Here is a 16,564-nt window from a genome sequence, read left to right as displayed (position 1 = left end):
CGCTCCAGAAACTTGAACAGGCATGCGTATTCAAATATAGATATATGTAAACAGACGGAATATGGCTCTGCGGTTGGCAACGCCTATGTACGACAACATGTATCTGGCTCAGTTGTTAGATCGGTTACTGTTGCTACAGTGGCAGGCTATCAAGATTTAAGTGAGTTTGAACTCTGGAACCGCGCGACTGCTACGGTTGCAGGTTCGAATCCTGCCTCGGGCATGGATGTGTGTGATGTCCTAAGGTAGTTAGGTTTATGTAGTTCTAAGTTATCGGGGACTGATGACCTCAGAGGTTGAGTCCCATTGTGCTCAGAGCCATTTGAAGTTGAGTTTGAACGTGGTGTTATAGTCGGCGCACGAGCGATGGGACACAGCATCTCCGAGGTAGCGATGAAGTGGGGATTTTCCCTTTCGACCATATCACGAATGTACCATGTAATCAGGAATCTGGTAAAACATCAAATCTCTGACATCGCTGCGGCAGGAAAAAGTTCCTGTAAGAACGGGATTGACGACGACTGAAGAGAATCGTTCAACGTGACAGAAGTGCAACACTTCCGCAAATTGCTTCAGATTTCAATGCTGGGCCGTCAACAAGTGTCAGCGCGCAGACCACTCAACGAAACATCATCGATATGAGCTTTCGGATCTGAAAGCCCACTCGTGTACCCTTGATGACAGCATGACGCAAAGCTTTACGCCTCACCTGGGTCCATCAACATCGACATTGGACTGTTGATGACTGCATACATTTTGCCTGATCGGACGAGTATCGTTTCAAATTGTATCGAGCGGTTGGACGTGTAGCTCATGAATCCATGGATCCTGCATGTCAGCATGGGACTGCTGAAGCTGGTGGAGCTCTTTAATGGTGTTGGGCGTATGAAGTTGGAAAGATATGGGACCCATGACGCATCTAGATACGACTCTGATGGGGAGACATACGTAAGCATCCTGTCTGATCACCTGCATCCATTCGTGTCCATTGTGCATTCTGACGGACTTGGGCAATTCCGGCAGGACAATGGGAGACACCATGCATCCGGAATTGCTACAGAGTGGCTCCAGGAACACTCTTTGCAGTTTAAACACTTCCACTGGCCACCAAACTCCCCAAAGATAAACATTATTGAACATATCTAGGATGCCCCGCAATGTGCCTTTCAGAAGAGATTTCCATGCCCTCCTACTTTTACGGATTTATGGACAGCCCTGCATAATTCATGGTGTCAGTTCACTCCTGCAGTACTTCAGACATTAGTAGGGTCCTTGCCACGTTGTGTTGCAGCAATTCTGCATGCTCGTGGGGGTCCTACACGACATTAGGCAGGTGTGCCAGCTTCTTTGGCTCTTCGGTGTATGATTACCATGGATTCCTGTTCAAGGTAAGGCACGAGACCTCCACACCGCCTTGGTGCACGAGCGCTTTAGGTTTATATCATGTCCCTGACAGAGCGATAGCCCTTTTCCTCAGCTCTCAAATGACTCTGTGGCACCGTTGTCTTACTTGTCTTACCAGCCTGTTGCTGGAGGCCCTTGCACCACACTCTACATCTACATTTATACTCCGCAAGCCACCCAACGGTGTGTGGCGGTGGGCACTTTACGTGCCACTGTCATTACCTCCCTTTCCTGTTCCAGTCGCGTATGGTTCGCGGGAAGAACGACTGTCTGAAAGCCTCCGTGCGCGCTCTAATCTCTCTATTTTTACATTCGTGATCTCCTCGGGAGGTATAAGTAGGGGGAAGCAATATATTCGATACCTCATCCAGAAACGCACCCTCTCGAAACCTGGCGAGCAAGCTACACCGCGATGCAGAGCGCCTCTCTTGCAGAGTCTGCCACTTGAGTTTATTAAACATCTCCGTAACGCTATCACGGTTACCAAATAACCCTGTGACGAAACGCGCTGCTCTTCTTTGGATATTCTCTATCTCCTCCGTCAAACAGATCTGGTACGGATCCCACACTGATGAGCAATACTCAAGTATACGTCGAACGAGTGTTTTGTGTGGTGTCACCGCCAGACACCACACTTGCTAGGTGGTAGTTTTAAATCGGCCGCGGTCCATTAGCACATGTCGGACCTGCGTGTCGCCACTGTGTGATTGCAGACCGAGCGCCACCACAAGGCAGGTCTCGAGATACGGAATAGGACTCGCCCCAGTTGTACGGACGACGTAGCTAGCGACTACACTGACGAAGCCTCGCTCCTTTGCCGAGCAGATAGTTAGAATAGCTTTCAGCTAAGTCAATGGCTACGACCTAGCAAGGCGCCATTAGTAACATTGCATGTATCTATAGAGTCTCACTTGTATCGCCACAATCTCCAGATGTACCAAAAGGATGGATTAAAGTTAAGTATTCCAGAAGCTACGTACTTTTCTTTATAGCATTCATTACGTATCCTGTTTCAGACCTCACGCACCCTGCTTTGGCTTAGCGCGTGCCTTTCGGCTTCCTCTCATTGTGTATAGGCTGTCTTGTCTAGACACAACATTTTGTAAGCCACCTCCATTGTTGATGGACTACATTTTCTAAGGACTCTCCCAATGAATATCAACCTGGTACCCGCCTTACCAACAATTAATTTTATATGATCATTCCACTTCAAATCGTTCCGCATGCATACTCCCAGATATTTTACAGAAGTAACTGCTACCAGTGTTTGTTCCACTATCATGTAATCATACAATAAAGGATCCTTCTTTCTATGTATTCGCAATACATTACATTTGTCTATGTTAAGGGACAGTTGCCACTCCCTGCACCAAGTGCCTATCCGCTGCAGATCTTCCTGCATTTCGCTACAATTTCCTAATGCTGCAACTTCTCTGTATGCTACAGCATCATCCGCGAAAAGCCGCATGGGACTTCCGACACTATCTACTAGGTCATTTATATATATTGTGAAAAGCAATGGTCCCATAACACTCCCCTGTGGCACGCCAGAGGTTACTTTAACGTCTGTAGACGTCTCTCCATTGATAACAACATGCTGTGTTCTGTTTGCTAAAAACTCTTCAATCCAGCCACACAGCTGGTCTGATATTCCGTAGGCTCTTACTTTGTTTATCAGGCGACAGTGCGGAACTGTATCGAACGCCTTCCGGAAGTCAAGAAAAATAGCATCTACCATGGAGCCTGTATCTAATATTTTCTGGGTCTCATGAACAAATAAAGCGAGTTGGGTCTCACACGATTACTGTTTCCGGAACCCTACATAGTAGATTCTGGGTTTCCAAAAACGACATGATACTCGAGCAAAAAACATGTTCTAAAATTCTACAACAGATCGACGTCAGAGATATAGGTCTATAGTTTTGCGCATCTGCTCGACGACCCTTCTTGAAGACTGGGACTACCTGTGCTCTTTCCCAATCATTTGGAACCATCCGTTCCTCTAGAGACTTGCGGTACACGGCTGTTAGAAGGGGGGCAAGTTGTTTCGCGTACTCTGTGTAGAATCGAATTGGTATCCCGTCAGGTCCAGTGGACTTTCTTCTATTGAGTGATTCCAGTTGCTTTTCTATTCCTTGGACACTTATTTCGATGTCAGCCATTTTTTCGTTTGTGCGAGGATTTAGAGAAGGAACTGCAGTGCGGTCTTCCTCTGTGAAACAGCTTTGGAAAAAGGTGTTTAGTATTTCAGCTTTATGCGTGTCATCCTCTGTTTCAATGCCATCATCATCCCGGAGTGTCTGGATATGCTGTTTCGAGACACTTACTGATTTAACGTAAGACCAGAACTTCCTAGGATTTTCTGTCAAGTCGGTACATAGAATTTTACTTTCGAATTCACTGAACGCTTCACGCATAGCCCTCTTTACGCTAACTTTGACATCGTTTAGCTTCTGTTTGTCTGAGAGGTTTCGGCTGCGTTTAAACTTGGAGTGAAGCTCTCTTTGCTTTCGCAGTAGTTTCCTAACTTTGTTGTTGTACCACGGTGAGTACCTATCCAGCTTTCGGACGCTCCACCGCCGTTCTTTTACTTCCGCCACTTGTTCCCCGACCTAAACTACGTTCGTACTGCGGTAATGCAAGTGCACGTGACGTACACGAAGGCGATCTATGGCTTTCTTCAGCAGTACATGTCACCGAATGTGATTGAGGGGAAGCATCCCCACGTCGACTGGCGTGCCGTTTGGATTCCTTATCTTAACACTGATGTTCAGTCTGTGTGGTAACTTACTGTCAATGGGAAGCAAGTATGCCGGTCACGTCTTCACAGGATTCACCTCACAGACGCTCCGTTTTGTGTCGCCTGTGATATTTTGGACTCAGACGAGCATCGTCTGGTATGCAGATTGGAGAGGTGTCTGGTTATTGTGGTTAAAGGTGCGACAGGTGTTGTTCCTAATTACCTGTACGACTACTCATTAGATACAACGGCTCCTCTTTCTTTACGTGGGATACTTCACTTAAGCAAAGACGAACTCTGTGAGGTGCATTTGTAGACAGTACAGTTCACTACTTGTTTGCTGAGGACGAGAAAAATATCCTTGACTTTTGGCACACCCTTAATGAACGACATTGTGCAGTTGTCCGCAATCCCAAATACAGACAATTTTTTCCAGTTTTCTTTGTATTGTCTTTCTTAACCCACAGCAGAAGTAGGATGTTACTACAGTAACAAGTTGACCCACGCTTTTTTCACTCTTAGAATCGGTTATTCTCTGGTCATCAGAATGTTCTTCTCTGAAAAACTATGCATCGATATTCTCACCGGGTCTGGAGACTTGCCACTCCCTACTTGGTTTGACGCCAGTTTATGGTATTCTTGCTAGTATTAATAATAATTAAAAAACATAAAAAAGAATTAAATGAACGAGTAAATCATTGATGTTTTGTGTACCACCACTCACGTTCCCTACGCTTTCCTTTGGGCGCCGAGAAGGTTCCTTATAAAGAAAAAAAAGTAGTCCAGTGCAGTTCATTGGCTTGGGTTTGAGTCCCACCCCATCATTATTTTTTCACTTTATTACTCATAATGTTACAATTAATTCTAAAATTTAAATATATTGAAACAATTCAATTTATGTACGTAGTATTAATATACAGTATTCAATTTTGTTATGATTATTAAGGTTGTAAGTAAAACGCCTATACATTGCGGTAAAAAAGAGAGTATATGAGAAAATTTAGCATGAAAGTGTTTTCTGTAGATGATCTGCTGAAGTGGTCCTTTTCTAATTGATCTTTGGAGCAGAAAGTGAGATTTAAAAAGTTAGGTAGACCTAGTCCAAACATAAATCTGACAACAAGAGGGGAAGGGATGAGGATCTCCAATTTGGCTGAAACTGTGTGTGTAGAAGCAGATAGATGCTCCAGTCAAGATCCTAAAATATTTCGCTTGAGTGGGCCGTAGGAAAATCTAAAACACCATCTAAAGATTTACGCATAGCATATGAGAGATTCTTGAGTAGGAAATTCATGTACCGTTGCAGTAGCCCAGTGGTCAAGCACACTGCTGACAGTTTGTTGGCTCACATTCGATTCCTGCTTCTACTATCACTTTTTCTCATTTTCTTTTATTCATTGCAATGTTAAATGATTTATTACAAAACTTAAATATTTAAAAGTTCAATTTATATCCGTAAATTTTGCTCAGATTCTGACGATTTATCGGCTTTATCCTGCGGCATTTCATGCCTCAGTTGCATATTTTCGTGCTTCAGCTCGTCTTCTTCTCTTCTTAGATCGTCGATTACATAGTGCAAACTTGAAACGCGGTCACTGAATTTTGAGAAGTCACTTTTGCACTTCTCACAAGCTATCTTTATGACTTCATTATGGTAATTCATTTTTGCAGTAATATCGCATACACCTGTACTCGCCGCTATCTTCCTATAAACAATGAGGGAGGTGAAAAATGAAATATGGAGATTGTAGGAAACGTTTGTGGCATTGTATCAGGAAGAGTAAGTATGTGTCTATTTATAACAATGACGATAAGAAAAATCTACAGGGTGGTCCATTGATAGTGACAGGGCCAAATATCTCACGAAATGAGCATCAAACGAAAAAAACTACAAAGAACGAGACTTGTCTAGCTTGAAGGGGCAAACCAGATGGCGCTCTGGTTGGCCCGCTAGATGGCGCTGCCATAGGTCAAACGGATATCAACTGCGTTTTTTAAATTATGAACCGCCAATTTTATATTACCTATTCGTGTATTACGTGGTATCACGTAACATTCCGACAGTGCGGACGATATTTGCTTCGTGATACATTACCCGTGTTAAAGTGGACAGTTTACCAATTGCGGAAAAGGTCGATATCGTGTTGATGTATGGCCATTGTGAACAAATTGCCCAATGGGCGTGTGCTATGTATGCTGCTCGGTATCCTGGACGACATCATCCAAGTGATCGGACCGTTCGCCGGATAGTTACGTTATTTAAGGGAACAGGAAGTGTTCAGCCACATGTGAAACGTCAACCACGACCTGCAACAATTGATGATGCCTAAGTAAGTGTTTTAGCTGCTGTCGCGGCTAATCAGCACATCAATAGCAGACAAATTGCGCGAGAATCGGGAATCTCAAAAACGTCGGTGTTGAGAATGCTACATCAACATCGATTGCAGCCGTACCATATTTCTGTGCACCAAGAATTGCATGACGACGACTTTGAACGTCATTTCTGCCACTGGGCCCAAGAGAAATTACGGGACGATTACAGATTTTTTGCACGCGTTCTATTTAGCGACGAAGGGTCATTCACCAACAGTGGTAACGTAAACCGGCATAATATGCACTATTGGGCAAAGGAAAATCCACTATGGCTGAGACAAGTGGAACATCAGCTACCTTGGCGGGTTAATGTACAGTGCGGCATTATGGGAGGAAGGATAATTGGCCCCCATTTTATCGATGGCAATCTAAATGGTGCAATGTATGCAGATTTCTTACGTTATGTTCTACCGATGTTACTATAAGATGTTTCGCTGCATGACAGAATGGCGATGTACTTCCAACGTGATGGATGTCTGACACATAGCTCGCGTGCAGTTGAAGCGGTATTGAATAGCATATTTCATGACAGGTGGATTGGTAGTTCATCGGATCTGACGTCCCCGGATTTCTTTATGTGGGTGAAGTTAAAGGATATTTGCTATCGTGATCCACCGACGACGCCTGACAACATGCGTCAGTGCATTGTCAATACATGTGCGAACATTACAGAAGGCGAACTACTCGCTGTTGAGAGGAATGTCGTTACACGTATTGCCAAATGCATTGAGGTTGACGGACATCATTTTGAGCATTTATTGCATTAATGTGGTATTTGCAGGTAATCACGCTGTAACAACTTGCGTTCTCAGTAATGATAAGTTCACAAAGGTACATGTATCACATTGGAACAACCGAAATAATATGTTCAAACGTACCTACGTTCTGTACTTTAATTTAAAAAACCTGCCTGTTACCAACTGTTCGTCTAAAATTGTGAGCCATATGTTTGTAACTATTACAGCGCCATCTATCACAAAGCGAAAAAAGTGGTCCAACTAAAACATTCATATTTCCTTATGTAGTACACGAATATGTAATAAGAAACAGGGGTTCATAATTAAAAATCGCAGTTGATATCCATTTGACCTATGGCAGCGCCATCTAGCGGGCCAACCATAGCGCCATCTGGTTTCCCCCTTCAAGCTAGACAAGTTTCGTACTTTGTAGTTTTTTCGTTTGACGTTTATTTCGTGAGATATTTGGCCTCGTCATGATCTATGTATAAGCTAATTACAATCACATTTTCCTTGCTTAAAATGTGGAGACTGTCTTAAAAAAAGATAGAATATTACTTTTTATATGGGAATATAACATACTCAGTGAGGCACAGCACTGTTTCAGAAAATGTAGCTTTACCACCACAGTCATAGCTAACTTTGTATCTGATGTTATGGGGGCGTAAGAAGAGCAAGGAAAAGTCTATCGAGTTTTCCTTGACTTTTCAAGGGCTATTGATTGTGTTCACAACAGACTAATAACCAAAATAAGGTGCTATGATATCAGGGGCAAGGCAAATAACATGAAGTGATTTGTGGAAAGCAAGGAACAGTGTGTAGAAGCACAGAATAAAAATAATGATGCCACTGTAAATATGCGTCCTATTTTCAGTTATAGTCGAGATGGCATACAAAAGTCTCTGGCAACTCACAACATGGCTGCCAGCTTTCTATTGTGAAGCGTTAGTGACTGCAGGCGAAAACACTAGCCGTCTACAGAGCTGTGACAACACTGAGGCATAGCCACAGAGACATTTGCAAAATCACATTATGTTGTTAGTTGAGGTAGGCGCATGAAGCTGCTGCGCCCAGCCCACTGCAACTGTGGGTGATGCCAAATCAACTACAGTAAATTTGCTGTACCTCAGTTATCAGCTCTAGGGTCCCTACTTTTCATTCTGTATGTAGACAGGATACCATCAGCAGTTGGTAACGGTTTGTAGATGACACTACAATAATGTAGTAGGGAAAAGTGACTCAGTAGAAGGACTAGAATCAAGCACCCTTGCAAATTTGAGGGAATTTCTGTGAAAGCAATTAATTTGTAAATGCAAATAAGACAAAATATGTAAAGTTACAAACAAATAAAACTACAATATCTGCCTTGAAATAGGTAATTCAGTTCTCAAAGAAGTAGGGTATCACAAATTTTTGAGTGATGTGGTTGATAAGCACTTGACAAGGGTGAATCATCTTAGCAAAACATGCTAAAAAAAAGCCTCTAGTATATTCTTAATGTGAAAGATGCCTGGGGCAGTATATATAGACATACTGTTAACAACATACTATGGAATACTCTACCCTCATCTTTCATACCTCATTATAGTCTAGGGCAATGCAGTGCATATGCATACGGCTGTCTGATGTCTGATGCATTGCAAAACTGGACCCCAAGACAATCCTACAGAAATAAATTCAGTGAATTTAGTATAATGACCGTCCCTCCATATATATATATATATATATATATATAAACTATTATGCACTTGAAAGCAAATAGCGTTGATGAGTTAAATAAAAACATATATGTAGTATTTTGACAAATAGTGATTTTTATCTATATAGGAAGCATCTAAAATTAAACAAAAAAGGCTTCATAGCTGTTGGACACATTTTATACAATTTATATACAAATTATAAAATGCATTGACAAGACATCTGTATCCAAAAATAAATTAAGAGGTTATTTAGTCATTTTATTTCCATATAGCCTGAAAGAATACTTTCAAACAAGGAATTGTTAAGGTATCTATGTATCCACAAAACATGAATCATAAATATAAGATAGCAGTATATTATCACTATGTAAGAATGGTCATGCTGCTGCTTGCATTCTGTTTTTTCTTTTTGTTCTAAGTGTCTTGAACATACATGGTGCTGCAAAGAAGGCTTCTAGAGTGTAAGATGGTGAAAATTAGTGCCTGCGTGCTGGATGATGCAACGGTGATATGGTGAAAGTGTGTGGTTATGAAAATCTGAAGAGGAGTATGTGAATTCCTGAGGATATTAAAGTGTGATAAATCATTCTTTTATCTTATACAGTTTATGTTACGCAAATCTTGAAATGGTTTCACGTATTCATGTAATGGCTGTTAAATTACGTTTTGACTAAATAAAAATATGTCTACAATAAGATATATGTATAAATATAATAGAAACTGCAAATGTGCTAACAACATCTATACAATGGAAATTGCCTGTAGTTGAAAAACCGAATAGCTGAATAAATGGTTTGCAGAATTAACATGGAGGCCTATAAATACCTACTGACATTTGTAATTCCTCAAATTCAATTTAATCTGATATTTGCTCTCCAATTTCTATCTTCACCTTGTTCCTGGTTGTTTTCGATTTTAATGGTCGACCAGAAAGCCATTAAGATCAAAATACAATAAACGTGCCTTATTTATTTGGTTGCTCTAAGTGCCAGATTCAATAGATTGTGTTACTTTGCTTCACTTTTGCGGTAATCAGGGCGAATGAACTTATAATTATTTTTATTATCAGCTGCAATTTGCATGGACATGATGTGAGACGAGGTGGCTACATATGACTGACATAACTTACCTTTTAAAACAACATAAGGTCGAAACGTGTAAGGTGTTTTTAGAAAAAATAAAAGTGTGGTCAGGACATGATAAAACTTGTTTTGTTTGCTGCATGGTTAACTGCTATTTTCTTCCTTGCTAAATAATTATAAGCAGCTGGCTTCTTATTCCAATATAATATACCTTTCTAACTTTACGTAAATGTATTTGTATTTTAAATAAATTTTGATTGATTCAGTAATGAACTCTGTAGGATACTGACGCATATCGGCCATTTAAAATTCAAGTGTACACGCAAAGAAGAGAACAATAGAGTTCGCCCGCCTGATAATCGGCAATTTGCCGTCAACGCGCTTATATTTGCCTCTGCATATATGATTATGCACTCCCTGAGCACTTTTGCCGAAACCTCCAACTCCGACTTTCAGGTTTGCGCGCATGTCATTCCTGCACAAAGTTACAATCCCCAAGCTGCGATCGGTCTGCGCCGATGTGGTGTGCGCAGACATTTACACAGACAGATCGTTGCGTATGGACCGGTCTTGACGCACTGGGGCTTTTCAACGCGTACGGAAACGTCACCTATAGACATAACTGGGTAGCCAACATTTAATTTCTAGTGTACCGCCCTCAGCTTCAATAATGTCACTGGTCAGAGACGTTTTTGTTACAAGAAAGTATTCTCTAATGACGTATCTGAGACCGAGTAGCAAGGGTTTTTATCTGTGATGAAAATATTTAGTCGATGAAAATCAAGATGGCTAACATCAGCTGTTTAGCTGTTCAGGGGGCGGGATGGCATTATAAGAAATGACAATATGTAAAGTTCCATACTCATGTTGATATTATTTAACGTTTTTACCATACTGCTACTTTTCGTATGGCCGACAGATGACAATATTGGTGTCAACTGTCAGTGATGTCAGTTTCAGTGGCGGTGTAGGTTATTTCCGTGTAATGTCAGTGAGAATGAACGTCAAAACTGTTTGTTGTAAACAGAAAACAGTGTCCTAATCAATGGATGTATAATGAAGATGACTTGAAAAGAGGAGCTGTTTGGTGAGTTGTGCAATATTAGTGCTTTCAGTGTAAGGCGCTCCATTTTTCAGAGAATAAATAATGTAGCCTTTCAAACCTGAAGTCGCCGCTCAGCAGTCATACTGGACTGGATTGCTGTCATTATTGATGAGTTACAAGTTTAGAAGAGATCAGTTTGTTTTGGAGGTTCCGTGTAAGACATGTGACTCAGTAATTCTCAAGTTTCTGCATCCACCTTAACATTATTTAACCATAGGGAAAAAGAACCAGACACTGAATCGAATGCATTGCACGCAGATTTTTTGTTTTCGTGTATCGCCTTATTTTACATTCAATTGGAAAATATTGTTCCCGAACAGTACCTCTACATGTGTGTGAACATTTTGACGTACTAGTAAGTTGTTGTCGCAATCCGTTTCAATATCGGCACGAGACTCACACACCATTTTAAGTGCCTTTTTTTCATAAATTGTTTGTCATTGGAAAAAAACCTGGAAAAACTGACTTTGCTGTTATCATTACCCCATTTCGTCTGACTGATCGAAGTGTGCACTAGCTATTTATGCAATGCTCCTGGCCCACAAATCTCTATGATAAAAACGGTGTAGGTAAGATGAAAATGGGTGTAAACCATTCATCATTCCGCATCTTTGGTGCTCCATGTCTTGTTTACATTTCGAAGAACCTGTGCATTAACATGTTTTATGGCATTTAACTCCATTACTTTGTTGATACACCCGTGACTCATTACATTAAGTTATAAATATATGAACTTTGCTGGTGAAATAATTTTTGTAGCTATTCATCAGTGAAGTAGTTGAAAATTATCTTGCTCTGTGTGCAGGTGTATAAATGTGTAGTTTTAGCAACAATACATTAAAAAACTGGGTTATTTCGGAAATCAGCCTTATGCAAACACAAGTAGTTTTTTAAATCACAAACACGAAAGAATGAGAAGAGGAGCTTCAAACCGTAGTAAAATGTGTAGAACAATACATTAGTTGCACAGATGCCCATTATTTTAAATTAATTTTAACATTCTTCTTTTTGGCATACAGCCAACTGTTGGGATGATGGAGCTCTCCATTCTTGTCAATCACTAGCTGTCTGCATTTCAGCTTAACTGGTGCATCCTAAATCATGAATAATTTGCCTTATGTACTCATAACTGTAATTCTTCCTGTACAGTATGCATTTTTTTACAGTCTTCAGCAATGATTCACATGGTAATATGCACCTAACCATCGTTCCCTTCGATTCACTTGGTTGGGGCATTTCCCCCCTAACTTCCTTGTCTAATTCTTCTTTTTAGTCTCAAGGTTTATGCTTTTGGGTATCGGCAGCTATGACTGCTTCCATCAGTATTGTCAGGAATTAAGACTGACTATTGTGCAACTGGCAAGGACCTCACTTTTATGACCGGATAACAGCGTTTGATTGACGATTATCTCAGGATCTTGTGCAGAAAGTGAATCCTGGTGTCTTAAGAATGAGAATGATCTTCACTGTCACTGGCATTGATAAATAAAAGCTAGTTTATTTTCCCAACCTTTACCCTATTATCTCCTATGGGGTCATACTTTCGAGTAGCCAGTGCAGTAGCAAAGGATATTTGCAATGCAAATAAAGTTAAATGAAGTCTCCCAAAATTCTAACTCTGTCATCCTTGCATATATAGCCTATTCCACAAGGGATTTGTGGTGTGAAATAAAGACTCCAACTCAAGAAACTGCAGCAGTCATTGAGTGAACATGTGACAGGAAAGCAATTTTTGCTTTGATAACATCTTTTAACCATTATCCATGTAAAGCTCCAAAAATTTGAGAGAGAAAACTTATATTTTCACATTCAAGTTGAAATATTTTCTTGTGAGACACTAATTTTATTCTGTGCAGCAATTCCTGATGGAGTTAATGTGCTGCTCATTTCTATAAATTGTAGCAAACCTTCAGTTTTCGTGCATGAGTACAAAGTGTTTCATAATGGAGCCTTTGGAAAAATATTTCTCAGTGAATTTGCCATGCCAGGTTTGTTTAAATCCTAAGCTTTTAAGAACTGCTTCCATCAGTGTCATCAAGGGCTAAGTCTGGCTCATTAAACTGGCGAGGCTCTCACTTTTATGCCCAGAGTATGGCATCTGATTGGCCACATTATGTCATGATCACTGACGAGATGGTGAATGCTGAGGTGCCAACCTCTGCATCCATAAACTAAAAGTGGATACTTCCATGCTACCAGTGTGTCTTAATGTCCGCCACTTTCCCAATAACTCATAGTATGAGCCAGAATCATCATCTGTTGGAACGTTATTGTATGTTTATTCACTCAACATATAGCGGAGGTGCTGAGTCCAGATAGGCATGACAAAAAGTATGCCACAAATAAGCTTTCAGCCAACAAGGCCTTTGTCAAAACACACACACACACACACACACACACACACACACACACACACCAAATGCAAATGCAACTCACACACGACTTCAGCTGCCAGAGACTGCAATCACGTGTGTGTGTGTGTGTGTGTGTGTGTGTGTGTGTGTGTGTGTGTAGCTACTTTCAGGTTCATAATATTGTTACATTCCATCGTGGTTTTTCTGTTGTTTAATTGTGTGTACTCTGTCTTTCATTATTGCTACCATACACACAAGGAATATTATGAATCCCTAGTGATCTCAGGCTGAGATTATCTTTAACAGGTTGCAACATTTCTTTAATTTTTCTGGGTGGCCAGGAGATCCCTTCCCTGGTTAAGAGTGTGCCAATCTTCCTTGTTGTTGTAATGTAGAATGGAAAGTATGCTGTGTGTTGGTCCTCCTACCGTGGGTTGGCAGCACATATCTCACATTATTGTATTTTTTCCCAGATATTCTCACAATTAAATAGAATTTGTCAAGATAATACACTACAGTGCAAATCAGTAGGTCAAAATATATAACATACAGCATACATAACATGCTTTATGAGGATAAGACAGTGGTCTGCTGCGGCCTTTAGTAAGGAACCATCCTGTCATTTGCCTGTGTGGTTTAGAAAGCTCATGAATAAACTCTACTAGACAGAGCAACTGGTCAGTGTCTTAACTGCTGCACTGCCTCGTTTGGTTAGTCCCAACCGTATATCAACTTTTGCTCATGTTTCTCTGGTGCCCGTTGGGACTATCAACAGATGGGGTTTCACTAGGCATGGCCTACACCTAAATAGAACTGGGAAGGGAAGTTTGGTACAGCTGATTCATAAAAGTGTGTTGTCATCAGGTTCCCCTGCCTAAAGAGTATCTCCAGCAGTTTAAAAAGTACTGAAACAATCATTCACAAGACAGATTTTAACATTGTAAATATCGCACATACCACATGTCACAAAGAAAAAGAATCCATTGAAAAGAGTAACATGGGACATTTCACAGACGTAACAATCCTCCATCAGAACATGCAATCAATAAAAAATAAAATACAACTATTAGAAATTGAGCTGCAATGTTTGAACTGCACAATAGTTTGTGTTGCCGAATACTGGTGTAGAAACACAGAAATCCAACATGTAGTATTATCGTTGTATAAAAGGGCAAACTCTTACTACAGAACTGCCTCAGTGAGTGGAGATAATGCATTTATATAAGAAAACGAATGTAGTTCAAATCAAGACATGACCTTAATACGGTAAGTGAAGACAAGCACTTTGAAATATCAGCTACTGAGTTAACAAGGCTTGATATCACCAAGAAATTAATCATTCTGTGTGTTTATAGGTCTCCCAGCGGTAGTGTGGACACTTTTTTCCAATAAATTAACAGAAGTTCTAGATAAAGTCTCAAGTAACATAATTCTGTGGGGGGACATAAACAGAAACATCAACACTCCTATCATAAATGAATCCAGCAGCACCCTCATAAATATCCTTCTAAGTTTTGGCATGTCAATAGTGCAACAAGAGTTACTGCAATGGACAGGGAGATATGTGATGTAGCTGTAAAAGATCTCAGGCTATGATAACATCTCTGTCAAATAACAATAGCAAAATCAGGCATTGAATCATTCCCTGAACTGCAAGCCTACAAACGACATGTATCAGAAATCAAAATAAAAGATTTTTCAAAAGAACTAGCAAAACAAAGCTGGGATGAAGTGTATGAGTAAACCAATGTGAATATGAAATTCTCTAAGTTCTCCACGTTATTTAAATTAAACTTTGAAGAGGCATTTCCAAAAGTATGCATGTCTATATCACCATCTCATGAAAACAGGTGGACAACAGCACGTATTAAGAAGTCTGCAGAGAAGTTACAGCAAAAATTCCCCAAAACAAAGATAACACCTGTAAATGATGTTGCACTAAATACAATGATGTTACTCCCAACCATGGAGAATGAGTCAGTCAAACTGTTCAAAAACTAAAAAATAAAAAGTCAGTAGGCTTAGAAGAAGTACCAATATGTGTACTGAAACAAAGCATAGAGATTATACAAGGCCCCTTAACAAATATAATAAATGAATCCTTCACATCAGGGACATTTCCAGAGCAGTTAGAACAGGGAAAAGTTGTACCTTTGCTTAAGGAAGGTAATGCAGAAGACATTGAAAATTACCAGCCCATTTCCCTGCTGTCACCATTCTAAAAAATAATAGAAATAATTATGAAAGACAGATTAATGAATTACCTGAAAAAGTACAATCTTTTAAGTGAATCACAATGTGGTTTCTGAATTGGCAAAAATACGGACTCGGCCATAATAGAATTCACAGAAGATGTGCTTGATGCTCTTAACAAAGATGAGTGTGTCACAGACATATTTTTGGATCTTTCTAAGACCAATAAAATAGAAGCCTTAGGAATAAGATGGGTAGCTAATGACTGGTTTTGATCATACCTATCAGATAGGGTACAAATAGTAGAGATAACACACACTTCAAATAGATCTAAACATTTACTGAAACACTTATCAGAACCAAAATACATTAATATAGGGGTTCCACAAGGTAGCATATTTAGGACCAATACTATTCCTGATGTACATCAATGACTTTCCCAGTAATGTTATGGCAAAAAAATTCTCTTCGCTGATGACAGCAATATTATAGTCACTGAAAAAAACAAGAGAACTCCTTGCAGAGAAAGTAAATGAACCTCTCAAGGAAGTTTACGATTGGTCAATGAGCAATAAAGTGACATTGAACATAAATAAAATGAATGCCATTAATTTCAGTTTGAAGAAGGAAAATGACAATGTTAAATTAAATGTAGATGGCACTTATACAGACTGTGTAACAAATGCAAAATTTCTAGGAATGAATGTTGATTCTCAGTTGAAGTGGTGTGAACACAGTAAGGTAAGCCTACTTGCAAACAGAATGTCATCAGCATGTTATGCCCTTAGAATCCTATCATCAGTGTGTAAAATGCAGTGTCTTTTAGTTGCATACTGTTCATATGTACACTCAATTCTTAGCTATGGCATTCCTTTT

The 16,564-nt window shown here is 40.1% G+C and overlaps 1 protein-coding gene across 1 annotated transcript in view; it reads left to right on the top strand.

Moving 5' to 3' along the window:
- Positions 1 to 10,875: 10,875 nt before the first annotated feature.
- LOC126456073 (WD repeat and FYVE domain-containing protein 3) overlaps positions 10,876 to 16,564 on the top strand; it is a 303,206-nt gene continuing 297,517 nt past the window's right edge. Inside the window, 1 exon segment of the mRNA XM_050091831.1 lies at positions 10,876 to 11,123. The gene's annotated coding sequence lies outside the window, so the exon portion shown is untranslated.

This window comes from Schistocerca serialis, chromosome 1 (assembly GCF_023864345.2).
Source record: "Schistocerca serialis cubense isolate TAMUIC-IGC-003099 chromosome 1, iqSchSeri2.2, whole genome shotgun sequence".
NCBI classification, from domain to species: Eukaryota; Metazoa; Arthropoda; class Insecta; order Orthoptera; family Acrididae; genus Schistocerca; species Schistocerca serialis.
The sequence above is the reverse complement of the archived record's forward strand: the minus strand, read 5'-3'. Positions and strand labels throughout refer to the sequence as shown.